The sequence below is a fragment of the Taeniopygia guttata genome, chromosome 6 (assembly GCF_048771995.1).
Source record: "Taeniopygia guttata chromosome 6, bTaeGut7.mat, whole genome shotgun sequence".
NCBI lineage: Eukaryota > Metazoa > Chordata > Aves > Passeriformes > Estrildidae > Taeniopygia > Taeniopygia guttata.
In genome coordinates, this window is record NC_133031.1 from 13,628,289 (window position 1) to 13,651,678 (window position 23,390).

The 23,390-nt window shown below is 40.6% G+C and overlaps 1 long non-coding RNA gene across 1 annotated transcript; it reads right to left on the minus strand.

Moving 5' to 3' along the window:
• Positions 1-10,221: 10,221 nt before the first annotated feature.
• LOC121470159 (uncharacterized) lies at positions 10,222-21,239 on the minus strand. Its single transcript, XR_005980832.2, has 2 exons — positions 14,846-21,239; positions 10,222-13,270 (listed from the first exon to the last, which is right to left on the minus strand). It is a non-coding gene; the product is annotated as an uncharacterized lncRNA (long non-coding RNA).
• Between the last annotated feature and the right edge of the window lie 2,151 nt (positions 21,240-23,390).

Here is a 23,390-nt window from a genome sequence, read left to right on the forward strand (position 1 = left end):
CAAATAATTTCTAGGCATCCCAACTGAGATTGGTAAGTAGGGACTGTAGTCACTTCTGTTGTTATTAAATGCTTTTCAAACTACACTATTACAGTTTCATGAGGAAAAGTGAAAAAGAAAACAAAACCTTATCCAAGTTGAAACTTAGGGGAATGTATTCAAAAAGAATATAATTAGCAAACTGGAGGATGGCCAGCATGAAATGTGCAACATCATAACAAAAACCCAAAAATACCTAAGGATTTTCAATGACCACAACCATCAGGACTTTATTTTTAATCTGCTCCATCCAAAGCAATCAGATAACCTTATGTAACCCCAGACATGCCTATAGCAACACACCAAGTGAAGTGCTCTCAAGGTAAACTGAGATGTCCGTGGTATGGATTTCCATTTCATAGATGACAGAGGAAATACTACTCCATCTTTCTATCATCTGACTACCTACTGCCAGATTTTGTCAGGAAGCTGGTCTTCTTTCAGCCTCAATAAATTTTAATGAAGAAAGTTAATGAGATTTAAAGAACAACAAATTAAACCATGTGTAAAACATGAAAGTCGCAGTCAAAGTTGGACTTCTGTTTTTCCCCTTGCTTTCAGTTTTTGTGTGTTACAATCAGGGGAGACAGATGACAAAAGCAGCACCAAGCAGAAAACTTGGGTTCAGCTCTGGTCTGAGCATCTGTGAGAGATTTTAGTCTAAACTGGCTAGGCTGACCAATGTGAAAGGAGAGCAAACAAGAGTAAAATAAGATGTTTCTCTCAAGACAGTGAGAGCTGCTTCCTATCAGACACAGCTTGCCAAGGCACTATAATGCTTTGTAACACAGCTAGTCATGCTAAATAAAATGTAGCCTTAAACACACTTAGGACTGGATTCTCAATGGGTCCTCTAACTTAGTAAGCAGCATAATCTATTTTTTCCCTAACCAACTGCATTTAGTACCACAAGGGATCGTTAATACAATTTCCAAAAAAGAAAAAAAAAATACATAAAATATTAATAAATAACCAAAAGTTATTTACATACATAAATGTTCTGGAGCATGGGATTTTATTCACTAACTGGCATATTTGGTTATAAAACATGCTTGAGAGCCCAAAGTGTTACTTGTTTGCATTTAGCAGCAACAATTAGCCTTTCCATTTTTCACTGCCCTAACAAAGAGTATGGTTTTCTACTGTCTAAGAAGAGATGAAAAACCAAACCAAAACAAACCCCACTCTCTTCCGTGAGGCTGTACTCTCCAGAGGCATATGTATATGCAAGTGGCACAAAAGGCCATGAAGGCTTGATCTGTTGTCCATGAAACGAAGGAAACAAAACAAAAAAAGCAGCAGATTATTTTCTTTCCTATTCTGGGGGACTACTTAGGGCAGAAGGAGCAGTGAAGAATTTCGTAATAAGGCTCTCTCGCTGAAGTACCACAGGCAACAAATTCCTTACAGCTGAATAGGAGAATAAGTACAAAACTGAACACAACAGGAAAAGGTGTGGTCCCTAATGCATCATTTGCTGTATTTTATTGTATGTGAGCCAAGAAAAGAAGAGAGCCACTGAATTTCCTAGAGAACAGAAGAGTCCAGAGAACCATGGAATTAGCAGGCTTTCTAATGCTTGGGATATTTATGTTAAATACTTTCTATAATAAAGGAAGCATGTATTTTGCAAGAAAAAGCATTCATGAGCTGAAATTCCCCTCATCATAATTCAAAGATTAATTAAGATAAATAATATAATTAAGTAATTTGGAAACACTTTTCTTCCCCAGTACTAGACATTCAGCTTGACATAACAGCCAAGGGGCATGTCATGAGGACTCCAGTCATGCTGACACTTGTAACTGGAGAAAGAATGCAAATACTAAAGAAATTTGGAAATTCGGTTCAGGTGAACTACAGATGTGATAGAGGATACAGCTGCAATTAACCAATAGGTAATCAAGAATTGTCAGTGTTTTACTAATTACAGAAGCTATAGCATCCTGAAAACATTGCTGAAAGTATGTCTTGTGTTTTCATTTCACTAGAACTCTAATTTGGACAGCTTATTGACCTACTTTCTGTATGCCACTGCTTTCAGGGTAGTAACCCCCCCTCCTCAGACACTCGCGGCTATTTCGAATAAGTGCAAGAGAAAGAAAGACTGTAGTGCAGATGTTGCTTGTGCATACAATCAATGCATCCCTCCCCCACTGAAGTTTAATAAGGATTGTTAGTACATCATTGTAGCTGGTAATTGTGTAGGTACACATGGTAATTGCATGTATTTGCACTAATTATGTAAATGCACAATAATTAAAGCTCCAGGGTTTTCATGGTAAATTTTTAAGACACTCATGGATTTGTCATGGCAAAAGTGCCAGTCATGTAACCTAGTGAGAAAAGGGAGGAGGAGGAAGTTCAGGAGAACATAGTTCTTAAATAAAATGCAGATATTTATATATAAATAAGTGGATAGAGGACATTATACCATCAAACGCAGCTGTCGTGCCCAGGCATACTTTTTTCCAGAGTCTTTTATCAGTCTTGAAAAATAAAACCTAGAAAAAACCCCAAAATACATAGAGGTTAAAACTAAAGATCAAGTACACCCCCACTTTATCCACCTAACATCTCATCCTTTTCATTTAACCAGTGAAAGACAGAAGTGAATTTGTGCTCTTTTTGCTGTTATTGTGATCACTTCCTAATATTACCAGTTTTCTCCCTCTCCCACAGGCCTTATCACCCTCCAGTGAGCATGTCAGTGGAAATATCTTGGCACTGCTTGATTTTGGATCGATCTCCCAGCACGGTGTGCAGTATGAACACTAGCATCATACACTGGAAATTCAAATTGCTTTTGGTTTGGGGTTTTCTCCCTTTTATGCCCTCCCTTAAGACTTCAGGCATTCTCCTCACCCTCAAACCTTCAGATACAAACTTGCAGGTTCTCTCTGGGGAGCACCCAGGCCCTCCAGCAAGCACTTTGCTGGCACAACAGGCAGGAGCTGCCTGTCTGTCCCCACCAGCCCATGCTGTGCCCCCAGCTGAGCCTTTGCTGCCATACCCCGTGGACCTTTAGGCTGTGGGAGAGCCAAGTACACATTAATGATTTCAAGCATATGAAGGAAATGCAGCTGTGGAAACACACAGGGTACATCTCCTACGAAACCAGCAAAGCGGGACGTGCATGTTCCAGCTGTTTAGCTGGTTTCAAGCACTTCTGCAGCAGACCTGAGCAGCTCCCTAAAACAATCCCATTATCCTTATGCCAGGACCACAAGGGGCTGTTCAGGAAGCACAGCAAGGTAACATAAGGTACTGTGAAGTCAGAGCACCACTAAGCACTTCACACTACAAAGCCTTCCCTTTCAAATCACAGTGGCTGAGATCTTAATCACTTAAGTCAAGTACTGAGTTTTTTAGCCATTGAAAATTGTCTACATTCATAAGACTTAGACCACTTATAAAGCATCAACCTGATTGCACTTAATGCAGAAATCACCTGTATGCCATCACCCCCATTTGATTGTGAGTGTGACTGTTGGTTCCACAGCACAGCAGCAGCCTCACAGCTGCCCACCCTCACTTGTGCACACCTCAACAGAGAATCAGCACAGGAGTTTTAAGCCACTAAAACTTGAGAGCTTAAGCCAAGGCACAAAAGAGAGCTTCCTCACGATTTACAGCAAAACCATGAGAAGATTTACCAGACTCAAACCCACACGTTGCTACTTATTTAAATCTTACCCCATACAGATGGGTCAAAAAGCTCTCTGTCCACATCTCCTCCCATTACTGTGCCCAGCATAATGCAAGCTGCACTTCTTATCTGGAGGACTGAGGACAGGCCCCTGGGGTAACAGAAGATCCCAAACCACAGCCTTGAGACACTTGTAAAGCTGTACTCCAAACCTTCCTTCAAGGTTCCCTGGGGTGTACCCAGCTGTTAATTTCAGGAGGGCTTTTAGGACAGCTGTTTCAAATTGGCTCCTCAGCCACAGCTGGGGCAATAATGAGCTCTCTCTTTAATACTTCCTGAGCTGGAGGAGTTGTCAGGAATGCTGTTATTTTTTTAAAAGCTTATTTTTGAATGTCCAATCTGCCAATTGTTTTCTGCTTTAAAAAAACAAACAAACACAAAAAAACCAAAAACCAGCAAACAAAAAGCAACCTAATTCAAAAAACCCCTTCTCCCTGCAAATGCCCCAGTCCTGTTTTTGAGAAGTGGATTAATACATGTTTCTGCACTTACTTAACATAACAGAAAAAATTACCAAAACTACATTTGATCCTGATACTCTTTCACTTTTAAAGCTAAAATTAAAGAAAAAAATGTAGGTTATGTGATAACAATGTATCAAATATAATAAAAATATTTTAAACACAGCTTTTAATTGGTGGGGTTCAATCCAACAAGAAAAGCTGTTGAGGACAGAGTAATTTCAGCTTTGTTTTTAACAACAGTCATATCTTCAAGGCTTTTTTCCCACATGTTAATAAAAATTCCTATAGTTGTGCTTGATGGGGATTAAAGATGGTAAGGTGTCATTTTAAAATTTTCAATTTTCAGTAATATTTTGTAATTAAGTGAGACTCTTTCATGAGCAGAAGATTTCATACAATTGCAGTATTTGTGAAAAAAGAGAAGCATTGCTAAAATGCTGATCTGCTGTATTAATTTGCTTTAATTTTTCAGTAAATTCATCTGCTCTTCAGATAATGGATGATGGATGTCTAAAACCATGGAATATGGGGTTTGAGGGCATGAATGGAAAGCAGACGAGGTAGGATACAGCTGGAGCACATTTTCTGTGTGTCTGTAGGGAATTTATTTCAGCTTGTCTTTGTTGTACAGCAGCATTGCCAGGTTAGGTTAAAGCTTTAACTTGTGCTAACGCAGGACCAAAGGTCTTTCGGATGTTTATGTCTAGTGGTAACTTGTATGGTAAACACTTGCTTCCAGCAAAAGAACTACTCCAGCTGAGTAAGCCTGCCATCCAGTAAGGTCCCCTGGACCCAGTGCTGCCCAAATATATTTGCATAGACAGGAAAAACCTCATGCCTCTGTGTGGGGAAGATTTACATTTCACAAGGAGAAAAATTAATTTGCCTGGGCTCGAGGGATTTTTTTAAGACCTAGTGAATTGAAGGCATTTATGATATCTGCTAATATTTTCTACATATATCCTTTTGATATCTCATACTCCAGCTGTGAGCTGCAGCACTGGTGATGCCAGGCCTGGTGCATACGCAGAGCTTTTCTCTTCGTATTGCCTAAATGTCAGTGTTGCTTTTCCATTATATTTCAAAGATCTTTTTACCAGCAAGGTCAGTACCAGCATCTCCATTTTATAGGTGGGAAAACTGTATCATCAAAAGGTGAAAACAATTCAAAAAGTGACATGACCACAGTCACTTAGAAAACCAATGGAAGGAGGCAATGTACATGTTTTAGTGCTAGTCCTATTCACTCTTTACTGCTCCAGTGTAAGCACTTTTTTTTTTCTGAAGCATCTCTCTGGTCAGTGCCTAATTTGTGAAAACAGTTTTGGTTAATCAGATTACCAAAAGCAGTTTGATGGTACAACTGACATTCACATTTCTTAGTGAGAAAACTTGCACTCTTCTTGTCTGAAAATCATGTTCACAATATCTCAAATTGATAGCTTGGACATGAAAATGTCTGTAGTTAGCAAGCAGTTTATCTGGAAATTAAACATCTGTGCGATTCTTTTGGCCTGTCTGAAAAATATGAAAAAATATTATTAAATACAAGTAGATGTACTAAATACAAAGATATGCATATCAATGAGCCTCACAGGTGGTGGTTGTGAAATGAACTGGTTGCTCTGAGATCCTCACCTGAGAAATGCTGACCCAGCAGGTTATTAGCAGGGACTGTTGGCATATAGAAACATTTTGTATATATAAAAATATGTCTGTTTCAAACCTGTCCGCAGCGAAGCTGCCCTTTTTGCAACCCAAGCACCCAGCAACAGAAGATACTCTCACGAATCCAGGCATCAGGATTTACTCAAAAAACAGTGGCAGATGCTTGACCAGAACCTGCACCTGAACCTGTTCCTGAAAGGGAAACTGCATTGTCAAGCGCCTTGTTCCAACAAGTCAGCAACAGTGGCTGCATATTTTAAATGGCTGTGTTGAGTCATTGTCATTGCAGTGGAACTTAAACCACCTAAGTATGTTGTTCTTACTAACCTCGTACAAACAGCTGTGGAGCTTTCCCCTTGCAGGGCAGGCACAGCCCCAGAAATTCATCCCTGGTGTGAGCCAAAACTGGGCACTTATTTTCTAGTTGCTGTATCACAATATATGGCAAAAAAGAGAAGCGTCCTAGGAGTAGTTTGTTTGCTGTGCTTGTTCTTTTAAGGAAGAATAATAGCACTATTGTTCCAAGCAAAATTACACTTGTTCCATTTCCCTTCCCCTTGAAAATTTGAAAACAGAAAAGTAATCATTTAAGTAATAATTTCTTTAGCTGTGGGGTTTTATTTCATTTAATCTCTATACATGCACATTTTTCCAGTATACACTCTGAAACAGCAGCCATTTGATTTCCTGTTAATGATTCTACATTTTCTGTGAGTGTTTTGTTTTAAACAGTGGCTCATGCAGCAAGTTTGACCTAAATTAATGGTTTCCTGACTTTTGATGAAATTCTTTTTGTGAATGCTTCTTTTCTGTATTTTTTATTTTCTTTTGGCAACTGGCATGCAGCAGTTATACCCTATCAAAATAGTCCCAAGCTGTAGAGTGGATTCAAGATGACTTCTTACTACAATTTTAAAAATCTGAAATATTCCCAAAACTTGGAAGCCCCTATAGCATACATTGTATGGCTGCTACTATGGGTTTTGTTTAAATACTGAATCAAACTTGTGGATGGAAACAAGGAAGCAAAGTTATTTTGATTCACACTCCATTATTTCATGTGATGGGAAGAGTGGAGGTTACCAGTGACTCCTCCAACCTTACATTCTACTTAATAGGACTTGAAGACGAGATCAGTGGGATACAAGGTACCCCCATCAAAGTCTTGATATCACAAGGCACCTTTACTAAAGGAAATCTTAGAGAGAAGAAAGCAGCATGAATTCTCATGCCACCTGTACTGCTTAATTATTTCCACAGCTGAGAAATCCCAGTTATGGGCAACCCTTGCTAATGCAGCCCATCCTCTTTCAGTGTTGCTTCTTTGTGTGGTATTTTAAAATCAGTCCTTGGGGACTAAAGGGAGACTTTGTCTGGCCCTACAGAGCAGGGAAGAGACAAAGCAGAGCAACTATCCATCTCTGTCACAAATGATGGAGATGGGAAAAAGTAAAAAAGTGATAAAGACAATCCCTTAGACTGAATATGAAACATCCATCCTCTCTTGTTTTAAATTGAACTAGAGGAAAGGGTAGAGAGAAGTGACTGATCTCTTAAAATATATGAACAATCTTTTTGCTGTTTTATAGCAATGTGGAAGACACATCTTGCCAGAGCTGAATTCATGTAATTCATGAAATATTTAGACATCTGTAGTGAGATTATTTTTCATGTTTTAATTTGAAAACCCTGTGCTTCTCAGTCCTTTTTGGTGTTGAGACTACTGAAGAAGGTAGCAATTTCTCTGGGGAAAATGTATGTGGAAAAACCTGGCAATCTGGCCCAACAGTCCTTAAATTTCAAGTATTTTAAAACATATGTAGCAAGAAAGCTGTTGCTTTCTTTTCAAGGAAGATGAACAATGAATCCCACTGGGCATTGATGGGAGTAGAATCAAACTTCTCTCCATTTCAGTGGTTTTATTCTGCTTTTGTGACATGAAGTTAAGACCCAAGTTGTACAAAATGCTCAACAGGGAAACTCATGCAGCCCAATGCCTTCTCTGAGGGCCATTTACATACAATTTGTTTCAAGATTAGAATCAGGGGGTCTTTGCTCCCTGTCTCTCTCCCTCAATTTTATGTTTCTGGTTTTTTTTTTTTTTTGTGGTTTTTTGTTGTTGTTGTTGTTTTTTTTTTTTTTCTTGGTACATTTTAAATTGGTGTCCACTTTAATTGTTTGGCTGCCAAAAATCAGTGATGAAGACTTTGACTCAGGGCAAGATGCAGGCTCATAGGAAAAATGGTAATAGTTTATGAGATATGTAAGGACCCATTCCTGCAAGACAGAGTCAAATCCTAAATTATCTAAGAGTACAGCAAAGCCATGAGACATTCACAGTGAAAATGTAACTTCAGCTGTCCTCCTTCGGCAGAAATCAGAGCATTTATGAATATCAGTCAAGCAGGGGAAGAGCTGCCCCTTTTAAATGGTCTTTAACCATTCTGCTTGTGACAGACTTCTGCCCTCCTGGAACAATGCTTGAAGATAAAGCTGCTCCTCTGAAGTCAGTGGAGCTCCTTTGAGTCTGGCTGCCAAGTGGTGTATGTCTAATCTAGTTCTGTACATCTTAGTTTGATGGTAAGATTTCTACTTCAGGATTTGTTTTCATTCAAAGTGTGAATAGAAAACAGTTGGCACATTGAAGATTTCTCATGCATATTTAAAAAACCATGCTTGTCATCAAAATATTCAACAGTAATATCAATATTGCAACACTTAGTATACCATAACATTGGAATCCAAAGAAATTGGAATGAGTCAGCATGAAATGTTTTCCTCTTACCAGAATAAATTAGAGTATTGAAATAATGCATTTCCGCTCTCTGCCTTTGAAAATGTCATTGAAATCACCACATTCTCACAAAATATTTGGATTTCCCTTTCCAAATGAGAAGTGTATGTGGTACTCTCTCCATCAGGTGAGATGACTGAGGGGCAGAAGGAAAGGATAAACTGGGCAGTCGAGATTTACCCAGGAGAAAGAGAGAGCAGGCAAGTGCTATGTGGGGTGTGCTAGTGGGTGTTAATTCACATGTACCTGCTTAGAGGGATCTGTGGGCAGCTCTGAACATTGTGATATGTCCCACTTCTTTCTGTATGAGTAGAGAATATGAATACTTGAAAAGCTGAAGCCTGCGCTGGAGTAGAAAAGCCAGCCCTACTACAAAGAAATTCTTGTGCCTCTAATTACCCTTCTTCACCTATAGGTGGAATTTCCACTCCAACAGCTTTAGCAAGGAGCCTGTCAGCCTGGGAGGAGATTTCTGTTTGTCTTTGTACAGCAAACAGTGGCTCTGTTGTGCAGCGCCAGTTTCTGATTCTAATGATTTCCTGAATTCATTCTCTTTTGTACCTCAGGGAAGGAAGAAGTGATCCTCTTGAAAATTCAGATAATTGCTTTTATTTGATTTTTATTAAACCTCATTCAAGAATAATATGATGGCTTTTTTTACACATTGTTCATCACTGTGGCATTTTTAAATTTGCTTTTCTAGAAGAGAGAATTTACTAAGTCAAATATTTAATTCTATGATTTTTGCTGAAAGTGGGAGATCTTTTTGAGGTTTGTTTTGATTTCAAACACTTTTGTAATATTGGTATCTATCTACTATCTCTACTTCCTCTCTTTAACAGGCCAGGCTCCTTGCCCAGCCCCAGCCAGCAGCCCATGCTGTGGTTTATTGCTGTGGTTTATTGCGTGTGCATCTGGAGCTGGCTGGGCGGGCATGGCCCCAGCTGCTGCTGAGGAGAGGCAGTGCAGGGGACACTCTTTCTCTCCTGCTGTGGCTCACATCGCCTGGGAGACGCTGATAGCGGCTCTGGGGGAACTGCAGGCTCGAGTTCCATCGGAGATAAGCACGGAGTCAGGCGCAGAGCCGCCATGGGGGCTGTTCAGCACAGAGCAGGAGGAAAGCCTCCCTCCCTGGCTTTGGCTTGGTCATGGGCTCCGCGGTGACCACCCAGCCTTCCTGCTGGACAGCAGGCACGTGTGGCAAAGTCCTAGTCCTCACTTCCTTCCTCCCTCTCTCCATCCATCTGTAAATCTCTTCTGTAGCTGATGTTTACAGGTATTATTCTCATCGTATACACAGGGTGACTGATGAAGAGAAGCAAAATGTCCTGCACTTAGGAGAAATAAAAATAGACAAAATTCAGGACTGACCACTTCATATTGCTTACATACAGTAAAGAATACGGGTCTGGGAAATTTAATCTATTTACCTCTTTGCTGCCAGTGTGGCATCATCCACCGTCCTTTAATAAGTCACACACAGAGCTACTTGATGTGTAGTTTTATGAGAGCTATTATTTTAAGAGTTGGTCATTTAAAGGTAAGTGTTTAGGAACATGAGATTTTCATATACTTTTAAAGCAAGTTTTCCCCTTTTTTTCCATTTTATCACAGGAAATGACATCTCAAAATACTGTGAAGACTTAGTAAAAGGCTCTTTTTACTCACAAAAACTTTTTAACAAGAATCCAGTCATCTTAGGTAATCCCTTTAAACCGTGTCAATATTTACTTTTAAGTGGAGTTTCAAATACTCAATGAGCTGCACTCTTAGTTTGATCAGGACAATTCCCATTGACTGGGAATTGCAGCTGAATACTGCTGGGGTTTACCTTGGATGCTCATAGTTACAACTGGTAATGGCAGTAAGGATGATGGGATGTCTGTTGTTAGCATATGCATCTGTCCATGAGTAAGTGGGTCCCCCAGGACTGCTTTTAGTCTGCTGGGCTCCTGTCACGTCTGTGATGTTCTCTACCCCCCACAGGGTTTCCAGAAGGGCCCATGGTCATTAAAATAATCAGCATGGGACTTACAAACTAGTATGTTTTGGGAGAAATGTGGCAATTTGGCAACAGCTTGGCCCGGGCCCAGAAGGGTGACAAGAGAGGACCAGTCACAACCCCCAACACATTGTAGAGGGTTATGTGCCCTGAACGAGGAGCTGGCCCCCATCCACAGGGCACAGTTTTGTTACTGAAAGCCTGTAAATACAGACAGGACTTCAACAGCTCTTGGAGGATAATAATAATAACAGCTCTTAGAGGGCAGCTACAGTTGCTTCAGCATAGGTGTCTTTGACAGAGCTAAAGACTCTTATTAACTACTGCAGCCACTTCACATGGTAATCTGCAACCTATAATTTGTGAGAGAAGCATATTTTTAATGCTACTGGCACACAGACTATTGTTTTCTAATTTTGATGGAGTAATGGCAACAGACTTTGCACTGCAGGACAGAAGACAGGCAGAGCACCATTGAATTGTATAGCTGCCCTATTTCCCCTTCCCTTTCTTGAGGCAAGGGCCAGGTTATTTCTCACCACACAGGACAGCTTGCCCTTGCTCTTCTCTGGTAGCAGATGTATTTGGATCAGAGGAGAAGTTGCTTGGTCCAAGGTGTGGCTGACATTACACTCCTTAAGTTATCTAGTCATGTGTCCTACTCACATTCTCAGTATTACTAAGAAATTTATGTTCCATTTATTGCTGGATTTTCCTTTGGTTTTTCTGTAACATGGAACAGAAAACAGTTGCTGTCTGTAATGGCTGGGAAGTTTAATTCAGTAAGTCCTTTGTTGCTGCAGTGACACAGGGTATTCACAGTACTCTGATGCCCTTCTTGTCTGTCTGTGATAAATCATAAATCCCTGGCCTTGTTTTGTTTTGTTTTGGTTTTTTAAACTATAGTTATTATTAATCTGGGGAGTATGAGGAAGCATTTCCATAGCAGAGGATGTGGAGTCATCATGCTGAGGAGCCTCCTGTCATTAAATATCCCCCACACCATTGAGGGAGTCACTTTGGATGACTTGGCTGTCCCCTTCCAGTCCCATATCCCCAGGCAGGGGAGATGTTTCCTATCTGGTAACATGGTCACAGAGAAAGGCCTTGCCTCGTTCTTGTGATCTTCAGTGGGGGGCACCACAGGGATATAGAGAAGGCAATTGAAATAATTAAAATCTTGCCTGGCTCCTCAGGATAAGGCCTGGCCTCGGACACCATGTTCCTTGTCATTTCCCTGACCATGTCTAACTTGGTTGCACACTGTTTGCTCTTAATTTTAGTGAAGCAAACTGAAAATTATAAAGCTATGGCAAAAATCAGAAGGCAGAAAAAGGTGAGTAAATATTAACAGTGAACTGAAAGAATGTGACTGGACAGCAGTGAGTGCTAAATGGTGTGTTTCACAAGTATTTGAGTGTGAGCTTCTCCAGGAACCACACACGTCTCTGAAACACAGCTCTTAAGTCTCCAGCTAGTCACCCTTTTCCTTCCAGATTAATACTCATTTTAGGACACCTCAGCTTCTGGTTACTGCTGGCTCTGAGGTATTTATTTTCTGAGAGTCTGACCTTCACATCATGTAATAAATTGCTGGGATATATGGGGCATACAGAGAACCACTGGGTACATTTCAACTAAAAAAAACCAGACTGGATCAATCTCTCTGCATAGACATATTTCATTTTGTGAGTAGGAAAAGAAGCTGTAGATGATTTTTCTGGGATTTTTCCCCACAAAGAGGGGAAAAAAAATAGTGTTAACATCCTCTCTTGCTTTTAATTTTCTTTCTCATAGAAGTTTTCTAAAATTTAACATTTTCAGAAATATTTAAAGCTAAAATAACTTAAAAATATATCTGGATCTGAAATTCAGCTAAATCAGAAATGCAAAACCTTTTCTCATTGCTTTCTCCTGATGTTAAAGATTCTTCATATTACCATGATCCAGTATTTTGGGATGCTGAGTCACCCCCCAGAGTGACTCTGAAGCCCCCATCCGCCGTCACAGCTGTGGCAGTTCATACCATATTGAGATCTCTTCCATGTTCTAACTGCTTTGCAGTATAAATGGGCAAAGGCGCTGCTTCTTTGCTTGGTCTCTTTGGAATCACTCAAAAATAAACCAGCATGTATCTGATGAACCCTACATGTTGTGTCTCTCTGATTCTTCACCATCTGGAACAGTTTCCTTAGGGCTCCAGCGTTTTTTCCTGAAGACCACCCCCCACCAGGCTACTGAAGTATGCTTGTCTCTTCCTCTCTCCTCTCCAAAAACTTCCTTTTGCACATTATGAGTCAGTTACACACTTCCTTATTATTGTCTGGTCCCATGGTTGGTCAGAGGACTGTCCCATGTCAAAGTCTCTTTGTTGTCCTTTAACAGTGCTTGAATAGATGACAATCCATTCCAGTGGATCCCCAGCCATGTTGGCATTTAGGAGAGCAGAGCAGCTCTGCAGCAAATCTCTCCATCATCCCCATTTATCCTGTTCTGGTTTCATTTGCTGCTTTGGTGCATACGAGTCATATTTCTTGTGAAGGAAACTAAACCAGAAGTTCTACTTGATGTACACGGCAATGGTGCTTCAATCCCTTTAGAGAGAAAAGAGATCCACAGCCTACACTTAAACCACATGGATTTGGGATGTCTAGTCCAGTAAATCAAACTAAATGCAGTCTGAAGTAAAATGCCAAATCACATGCACTCTAAATGTGACTGTGAGCCCTCACAGCCAGCTGCACTGTCCTACTGCTCTGCTCTTACTGTGCCTAATGGCTCACTAATGTAGGCAAAGTCAGAGGCACATAAAAGGTACAGCAGTTTTATATCATCAGCTTCCTAAAATCAATGAGTTCATAAGTTTCTGAGATCATTTAAGCTCCTGACTTATGTCTTCAGGCAGTCAGCAATATACAAATCGTATAGTCTACAGTACCTGTAGAGCTGAATTTGTTAGAAGGTGTTACAATAATTAATGGATTTGTAAGTGATAAAAAGATGGGGTGAGCAGAGTGATCATCTATCAGTATTTCACCTATTGGGAGCTATGATTAAGTCCTTGAAGCTTTGAGATGTGGTCAGGCTGCAGAGCAGTTAAGGATAACAAGTGAAGACTGTTATCGGGTCCAATTACTCTCTAAAGGAAATTAAGAGAGGCAGAATATAATTACTTGAACTGGAATGTAGCCAGGGTGTTGGGATGATCATTTGCTATATGACCATTAATGACTGTGGTAGAAAACTGTGGATTTAATGCCATGAGGTAAATATTCAGTCTCACCAAGGAGTCTGCTCGTTAAGAATAATATGGATGCAGTCATAAAATAATGTTAATTGAATCTTGTGTTTGGGTGAGCATTCATCTTCTGAAACCAAGTATCAGCACTAACATCACTCAAAATACATGGAAATGCTGTTTAACATCTGTTCGGGATAGGGAATCCAAAGGGCTCTATCATTTTTTTTGGTTCTGAGGATAAGGGATAAGACGAAATTTCCATAGTTAGTGCAGACTGGCCTCTTTCAGAAACTACAGAGGCAAAGATACAGGGATGAAAGCAAAACTGCTAAATAAAATGGATTTAAGGAATGGCTTGTCAGAAATACTAGATATAAAAATAAGATTTTGAGATTTCATAGAAGCCAGAGTGTTTAGCAAATTATGTGCTACTCTGCCTTTTGTCCTTCTTCTGTCCTGAAAGTAATAACAAGATTTTGTATGTCAGTAGTCTTTCATGCATTTAGATTACCCTTCAATTTGGTTTCATAGTACTCCAAAACAGAAGGATAAACACTATATGATAATTGCTTTACCTTTTACTGCAGTGCAGCAGATACATAACCACATAATCAGTAGAAGTGTGAAAAAAAAAAAAAATCAGTGCTTGACAATGCTTGAGGAATTTGAGATGGTAAGAACCCATTTTATGCTTTTAACATTTGAGAATAAAAGCTTCAGTCTTATGATTATTTCTGTGCAATACTTTGGTCATCAGCTACCAAGGTGGTTACATACATCTTTACCCAACCTAGCAGTTCATATCAATATCCCTTAGGATGCCGAGCACTCCAGCAGTTGCCAGACTTTGAAAACTTTTAAAATACTTTGCTAGTGAGAGGCGGTTTGCTTAATTAGTGCCCACAGTGGCCAGGGTTTCACAGCTCACCTGAAGAATCTGGAATATGTAACTGCTCTGTGTCTCTCTTCACGCAATGCACAGGTTCAGTCAGAAAGGTCCCTCTGCTGAAACAGGCGAGCTGTATCCACAGAGGCTCCTACAAGAAAAAGCTTTGAAGAAGCACCTCTGAGCCTTTATCAGCTTGAGAAAGATCCTGAAATTATGTAATTCAGGTACAAAACTAAATCCTAATGTCCACTAACATAGCTTATTGCATAGTGTATTAGTATATCCAAATTTGCTCAAAAGGCTCCTGTGTTTGCCAATTTTTTTGCAAGGAAATCTTGATAGACTCTGAAAAATGTTAAATACAGCTTGTGAAGCTTGTTGGTAAAGAACCAGCCTCTAAAAAATGCTTGAGACTCGATTCAAAACTTGAAAGGAGACTATCCCAATTCTATGGGATAGTCTCCTTCACATAGCAGGTGAGAATTTTTTGTAAACTCATGACCTTGCTGTGTTCATCCAAACCCAGAGAAAATGGTAAAGACATTTGTGAATGACAGGGGAGGGAGAGAGAGATAGAAGTCTCTTCTCTTACTGCTTTCCTGAAAGTCCCACAAGCCTTTTTGTGCTTCTGGAAGAGCCAGAGGTAAGAGATCTATTTGATTTAAATCAAGAGAATCTTGTTAAAAATATTCAAGCCTCTGAGAGAGCTGCTTACATTAGCATGATTATTTAGTCTGGAAAAAGGAGTACATTGCAGTCATCTTTGGGAGGCCCAGAGTGCCAGCTGCAACTCCTGTAAAAGGAAATTCCAGCCAGCACAGAGAGTGCTCCTGTTCCCATTGCCCAGAGTCTCCTGTGCCCAGCCAAGGCTTCTGGAGGCTTTGAGCCCCTCTCATCTACTGCTTTTCTACTGAGTCAGAAGACTCCTGTCATAAACACACACCTTTTCTGAAAGAAAGGACCAGACCTGCCTTCTGAGGCACCACTGACAACTTATTAACTTATCTGGCAGAGGACAACCAGAAGAAACCGGATCTGGAACTGGCAAAGGGACCTCAAGGTCAGCCCTATTTCAGCACATTGCATTTCATAATGGAATGTGAACAATAAATCCCATCATGTCTTTAATAATTCAGTAGTTAGCATGCTGGGAGAGGAGAAAATCTGTGGTGTAGTGCATCAAGTTTTATGCCATTCTCCTACTTCTGAGCCTGCAAAGGCAGCTAACAGCACTTAAACTAACACTGCTGCTATTGCTACATAGGAAAACATTCATTAAACTGCATAACTCTGAGAAGAAAACCCTTAATTCATCAAACCCTGTACATCAAAGGGGGATCTTTTATCACATCATTACATGAAGAGTATGTTTTTTTCCTTTTTTAACTGAAACTATGACAGGTCAGTCCCTTAGGCACCTTGTAACGGTGGTGGCCATGCCACAGGTTGTGAAGGATTTTATTGACCATGAGGCCTTTCCTACCACTGCCTGGAATGAAGAGAAACTTTATTCTAGCAGAAACGTACAGGATATAGTGAGCAAACATGGGTGCTGGAACTTGCTGCCTTGTGCAGAAAAGAACCTCCTGTGTATCCACAGCAGTAAGTTAACTGCTCCATGGACCATCTCTGATGTGTTGTGGTGTCAGATGCTGTGCACGGGCAGCTGACATGCAGGCATGATCCTGAGTACCTGTCAGAATAGGAGTTTGTGAGAAGCAGATGAGGATGTAAGGCTTGGGCAGGTGGATTGGCAAGAGGGAGGCGTTTTTAATGTCATTGTAGTTCCCAAATTTGCTGCTCAGAGCAGCTGAGATGATTGACCAGAGAGAAGGAGTCATCTGAGTTATTTAACAGGTATAAGCTTATAGAAAATGTCTTCTTCTACATACTTCTCTTATGAGTTTTCAAAGGTGTTCTGTTTCCCTTCTACTCTATTGCAGTCAAGTACCCATAGCGAGGCCTTGGAGCAAAGCCACAGTTCCAGTATTTATTTCTAGCCTCCTGGTATAAATCCATAAATAAAGTAAACCCCCTTATAGCAGAGTAACCTTCAAGAATGCTCCAATATGAATAAACTTTTATAGCAAAATATAACTCTTTCCCTGCAACTCAAATGAAGCTCATCTGATTTGTATCTTTTGTTATTGTCATTGTGGACCACACTGAGAGTGACCAGGTTCCCTGTTTCCTGGCAGATAAAACACCCGGAGTATAAGAGAGAGTGAGAGGCAGTTCAGTGGCAGGGCACTGGCAAAACCCCCTGGTGCAGGCAAACTCTTCAGCTGCCTGGGCAAGGCACTGTCACGGCTGCTGGGGGTTTCTCTGCCGCCTGCCAAAGTCAGTGGCGAAAGGAAAAACCAAATAGGAAGTAACATTTAAGTTTGGTTTTAAAATTAAGATGCAAATCTGCTACACAAATATCCTACAGCAGGCAAGTCCAAAGGGAGCATGTTTCATTTTGGATCAGCTTAAATTTCTTAAACTAACTTCACTGACATTTGTCTTGTGCCGGTTAATTTACTTATGTCTGCTTTACACGCTCACACTAAGCATAGATAAAGTTCTCCACACAAAGGTTTACACTGGCATGACAAATCTTAGGCTGTAACAGAAATGTTTCTGTACCACACTGGCCCTGTGCAGCCACCACTGTGCACGGTTATTTGTTCTTGGCGGAACATTTGCTGTGTCACAGGCAGGCTGTGAGGAAACAGCAATAAGCCTTTTGCCAAGGAAGATGCAGAGCAGACTTGAACAGCTGAAGGGAGGAACGGAGGCAGTTAAAACCTTGAGGGTAATTTTTAGCTGATCCTGTCTTTCTTTTACGAGAAAATACTAAGTTAAAATATTTAATTATAATATGGGTATTAAAAATATAGAGGGATTTCAATGCCCTGTGAAACTCGTAGTGATTTTAGGAGTAGAAGAATAAAGTTACCATAGAAAGTTAATCCAAAATTTGTAGGGATTTTTCACTCCCCAAAGTTATCCTGCTTTATTCAGTTCTAGTTCTCTCTTTATAAATGAGAAAGAATGAGATTTATAGAGTATTTTGAGAAAGGTATAAGTTCTCAGTCTTCACTTCTCAATCCTCCCACACCCCCAAAAATGCCTTTACTTGGAGAGTTACATAGTTCACTTATCAAAAAATGAAGTTAGAGTCCCCATTTCTGATACACCTTTTCATCCAGTGTATCACAGTTCCTATCACTCCTTATGGCTGCTTCTGCCTTTCACAACAGATAGACAAAAATAAACATGTGCTTCCAGTTCTGCTTTCTAAGCCATTAGAACACATAAGCAGGACAATAACATCAATAGCTCAGTGTTTTTTTCCTTTGCACTCTTGTGATCCTGAGTCTTTTGGGGAGCAGCAGTCACCAGCTCCCCATGACAGTGACTGAGCAGGGTCTGGAGGGACAAGGGTCAGTCTCCCACCTTTGAGGATGGAGGAACAGAAATGTAGAAAAAGCTCCTGCTTGTTTAAGGGCAGGAAGGAAGGCAGTTTTTTCTGTTCTAAAGTAAACTGCAATTTCAAGCTCTCTCTGAATACCTTTCAAGTACATCTGCTGTAAAGCCTTTGGAGCCACTGTTATTTACCAAGTAGGAAAGTGCAACCAATGCAGATTAGAAGAGCTCTTTTCCAAGAAGAAAGCAAGAAGTATGCACTCTTCCAGCATCCCACCAGGGCTAAAATTATGGTGGTTGCACTTTTAGGCAGGGAAACAGTCATTTAGCATGGTACTTAGCCTGTACAGTCACGGTGCTTGCAATGATTAATGGATAGGTTAATTTTCTCTATTTCAGTTTAAATAAATAGCCCTTCTGGTTAGTTCTCTGCATATTATGCTATGTGCTTGCTATGTGCAAAGCCATCCTGCTATACACTGTCCTCAGGCACTACAACACTTTCATTTTCCAAATTTACTCCAATCTTGACCAAATTAAGAAAAGGAAATAGGAATTATTTTTTCCTTTTCTGGTTATTGTCCCAGATGTTTTCATTGCCATTACTTTTCATTTCAGCTGTTGAGTGAATCAAGGGTCTGGCACTGTTCAGAGTGATTTCTTCTTCTTGTAGTTTTTTATCTGCACTTAAAAGGTTAAGCTTCCTGAAATATTTGCTATCACAATATTTAATTTTTTAGAATTTAAATATTTGGGCCAAATTCAGAACAGAAACAAATAGGTATGGATCTGACTTAATGACTTCAATTTAACCTCAAATAATACATGAATGAGCTGCATATATATCAACTATGAAACCAGGGAATTAATCTGCTGTGCCCTCTAAGTCCATACTACCCATGATTTATTTTAAATTACTTTGGGTAGGGTCACCTTCTTTTAGCATGTCACTATATGTGACCATTTGTGCATGCAGAAGTTGATCAAATCATAAATAGCTGTGGTGCAGGGATGAACCTAATTAATTCTTTTAAGGTACATCTTTACATTGTCTTCGCACCAAGGTTAGCACCTATGTGAGATGGAGGCTGCATAGGAAATGTTTCTGAAATAAAAGCAGAAAAACTGGCAAAAACTTCATTTTCACTGGGACCTGATACTTTCCCAATTCAACAAAGAAATCCCATCCTTTCTCTTCTTGTTGTCCAGGACATTCTGCCACACAAAATCCTGTATTTCACCTGAAACATTTTCATGATGGTTTGTTCAACTCCATTCTGTCACCACAGAAGGATTAGCGGATTGCTAACTTCTAACATGTCCCTTCCTCCTCCCCTGCTTTAAATGACAAATCAACTCACTGCGAGTCAAACACCAAACCCATTTATTTCTTTAAATGCTACCAGGCATCAAGGTCTGTCTCAGCTACCTTTGTAATTTTGGCCTGACTCTGCACTTGTCACTCATAAGATCTACAGTTGTGGAAACTGTCAGCAGTGCAGTGGTATAAAATTCAAACAGTCTCTGTGTGGTGGTGTCTGATAAGATAAGAAAAGTTATTTTGTGATTTCAAGATAATTTGTCTTCTCTGACAGCTTTCATTTCAGAGTTAAGGAGTTCTTGCACAGCATTTGTACTTTTAGGAAACAAATATAGTTTAGGAAACAGTTTAAGTGATTTTTAAAATATAATTAAACTACCAATACTGATTTTAAATGAAATTAGGATTCCTAAATTAAATATATTTAATATTCTATTATGTGCATTTTACTATTGCATTTCATTAGGTTCCACCCTATTTCACTGAAAAATATTCAATCAGAAAAAAAAAAATCACATGATACAGCTTTCACTGAAGTACTGTTATTTTTTAGGTTAGTTGAAATGTTGAGAAATGATAGTGAGGAAGAACATTTTGAAAGTTTTAGGTTGCCTTTTTAAAGATCTGGTGTATTTGGAATGGTGTAAGAAAAAGAAAAGAAAAAAAAAAGTAAATTCTGCAAAATAAGACCTTCATTCTGCAGTTTCATTCTGGATGGGGCTCATGTAAGGACATAATTTCCTGCTTGGGAAAAGGCTCTACTTTCTCTTTAACAGAGATGGTCCTGTTCTCATTTTCTTTATTTTCTGTTTATTTTGGACCAGCATTTCTAGGACTTCCAAAGTGTGTTACAATCATGAGACTACAGTACGTGCATTACCCGCTGCAGGCAGTGCCCCTCAGTTTTATCAGTATCTATCCTGGCATCAAAAGGTTTTCTCTAGGCAAGGGGAGGGCAGTATGACTTCATAATTCCCTCTAAGACACTATTGGAGAATAAATCTTGTTTATATTGTGATAGTTCATGTTCTTCCATGTATTCTCCAGTCAGGAATCAGGGATCCTGAGTGTCTTTGCCATGAAGCAGAGCTTCCCTGAGATTTAGTGAACGTGTTCTGGAACACTCCCTACATGTGTGCTGCCCTCTCTGTCCTTACAGCAGCTGTGGTCTCTGCTCTGCAGGGTCCTGCTTTTCAAAAATCCATCTCCCTACGAGTAGGGGTGCAATGAGCTAGCGAGGCTGTGAGGAGATGCTTGGCCACGTTCTGATAAAATATTAATGACATCAATCAGAAACCAAGGTCAGTTTTATACTCCTTGCAGAGTCAGTGCTAGATTTAAGCTAATGTGGAGCACTTCTGAAATACCTAAATGCACAAAACTTCACCTGTTTGCAAGGGAAAACCTCACAGAAATGAACTGCCCCACACAAACCAAAGTTGCTTAGGGCTATGTGCTCTCTGATAGCAGCATCCACCTCCACAGCCTCATTCTTACCCGCTTTATGATCATTCCTAGCAGTTCCTTTCCTCCTCCTGCCTGCACAGCTGCAGCATGGAAGTTCCTTTTTTCCCCCCATCCCTGCTAAGCCTGCAGCTCTCCAGGAGCCGTGCAGAGCGGCACGTTCACAGCCCGCATCGCGGCACTGGCTGCGGGACGCGGAGGGGCCGCGCAGCGCTGCCCGGGAGGGCCGGGCCGGGCCGAGCCTTCCCTCACGGCTCAGCGCTGCCCGGTCGGGCCGGGCCGGGCCGGGCCTTCCCTCACGGCTCAGCGCTGCCCGGTCGGGCCGGGCCGGGCCGGGCCTTCCCTCACGGCTCAGCACTGCCCGGTCGGGCCGGGCCGGGCCGGGCCGAGCCTTCCCTCACGGCTCAGCGCTGCCCGGTCGGGCCGGGCCGGGCCGAGCCTTCCCTCGCGGCTCAGCGCTGCCCGGGAGGGCCGGGCCGGGCCGGGCCTTCCCTCACGGCTCCAGCCCGACCCTCAGGCACGGCTGGACGTGTGTTGTGACCTTGGACTTATCCTGAAAAACAGAGTTACACAGATTTAGAAGTTTTCTGTAAGCCATGCCCATTTCCAAATTTTCTCTGTTAAAGAGAAGGCAATATGGGGTTTTCTCTGAACAGGACACAGTATTCTCTGTCCAGGGGTTTGCTCTGGAAACTAGGTTTACAAACTTTTGCTGGCAGATTAGAAAATATAACAGTATAATAACATTTCCTCAGCATGCAGTGCAACTTGGTGCTTGGGCAGGTAAGTTTTAGAAATTTTGGACAAATGTACGGAGGGCTGCTGGAATTCATTTTAGCAGCTAATATGCTGAACTTCTAAGTAAGTATTGAACTATTTTTTTATTACATTGAAGACTTGTTCTTTATCAGAATGAAGAACCAAAGAGGTTTAATAAATGCTTTTCCCCCCAGAGTCCTTTCCCTTTGAAAATTTTAACTGCGCTAACATCTAAGGGCCCAATTCACAGACCATGGACTTGGGGACAATATTCTTCTTTAATGTAAGGAGAGGTCTGACCCAGGTCCCCAGGAGAAGACCCAAAGCCATCATTACATGCAATCCTCATCAGCATTAAGTACCACCCAGCAGACCGTTTGAACAGGTTTTGTGTGGGGGCTTTTGTCTTCAGTGTTTCTGTGGTGTGTGACCGAATTGAACTTTATAAATATCAAACAGACCTGTGGCCAGACTGCTGTGGCTGCAGCATGTACAAGGGAAAAAGAGAATGGCACTCTTTGAAACTTGTAATTTTCCTGTCTTTGCTTTCTGTGTATTGTACTGTTAACATTTTAATATCCGTGTCTATATTTAGAGGCACCTGCCGGCCTCTTTGGCTGCAGCACTTCAGAGATCTCAGCCATAGTGTGCTGGCTCCACTGCAACTGGCTTTGTCCTCTGCTTTCTTTTGCCTCAGGTAACTCTTGCATGTAAATATATTTTGCTTCCTGTTCTGTAAAACTGAAGAACCACAGACTAGTTAAAACGGGGGAAAGAGCCTGCCAATAATAAGTGGATGTTTCAGAAACATGATTTAAGAAGTCTTGACTGGAAATCAATTAAAGTCCATCACCGAGTACTTGAACTTCAAGACATTTTAGTATGAAGCTGAGGCAGGAGAGAACACCATCAGGGTCCTTTATAATGGAGAGATCCAGTGTTTTCATAAAGAGATAAAAGCAGACTTTCCAAGGACAGAACACACTCCCTCAGACTTTTGCACTGGATTCAGACTAAACAACCTGAATTTAACTGAGATTTTCCTTTCTCCTTCCACATAAACCAGTAGCCATACTGTACAAATCTATGTGGTTTGCGTAAACAGCAAAATCAAGGTGTTTTCTTATATTTCTAATAATAGTTTTAACCTCTGTTCTGTGTATGTCCCAAGACTGGGGACATCAATAGTACTGTAATCTGCTTGTTTGTTACATTTGTATTTTTTTCCATATAGAAGTGTGTTTGTGGTTTTTGATAAAAATTCAGCCTGTTAATTACTCAAAAAGATTTATATTAAAGAACTTGTCATGTCAATCACATCTGTGGCCTACTGGTTCATCCCTACCCAACCCTTCACTGTATAAGGGTTTTCTGAGAGTACAGCCCATTGTACATTCTGGTATAGTCATCAAGTGCAGTATGTGATCATAATTCAGAGAAAAAGAAACAGGAATTGCATTGCAAGTCACCATATGACTGTAAAATGGTTATTTTAAGTAATTTTTTTTTTGTGTAATTGCTTTAAACTCTCTCGGAGATTACTAATTTCAGAGGAGTTTTAAGGGCATTGCTTTAAAAAATGAAGGTCACAAATTAATAAATGCAATGATTTAGGGGCCTTTCCCCCCA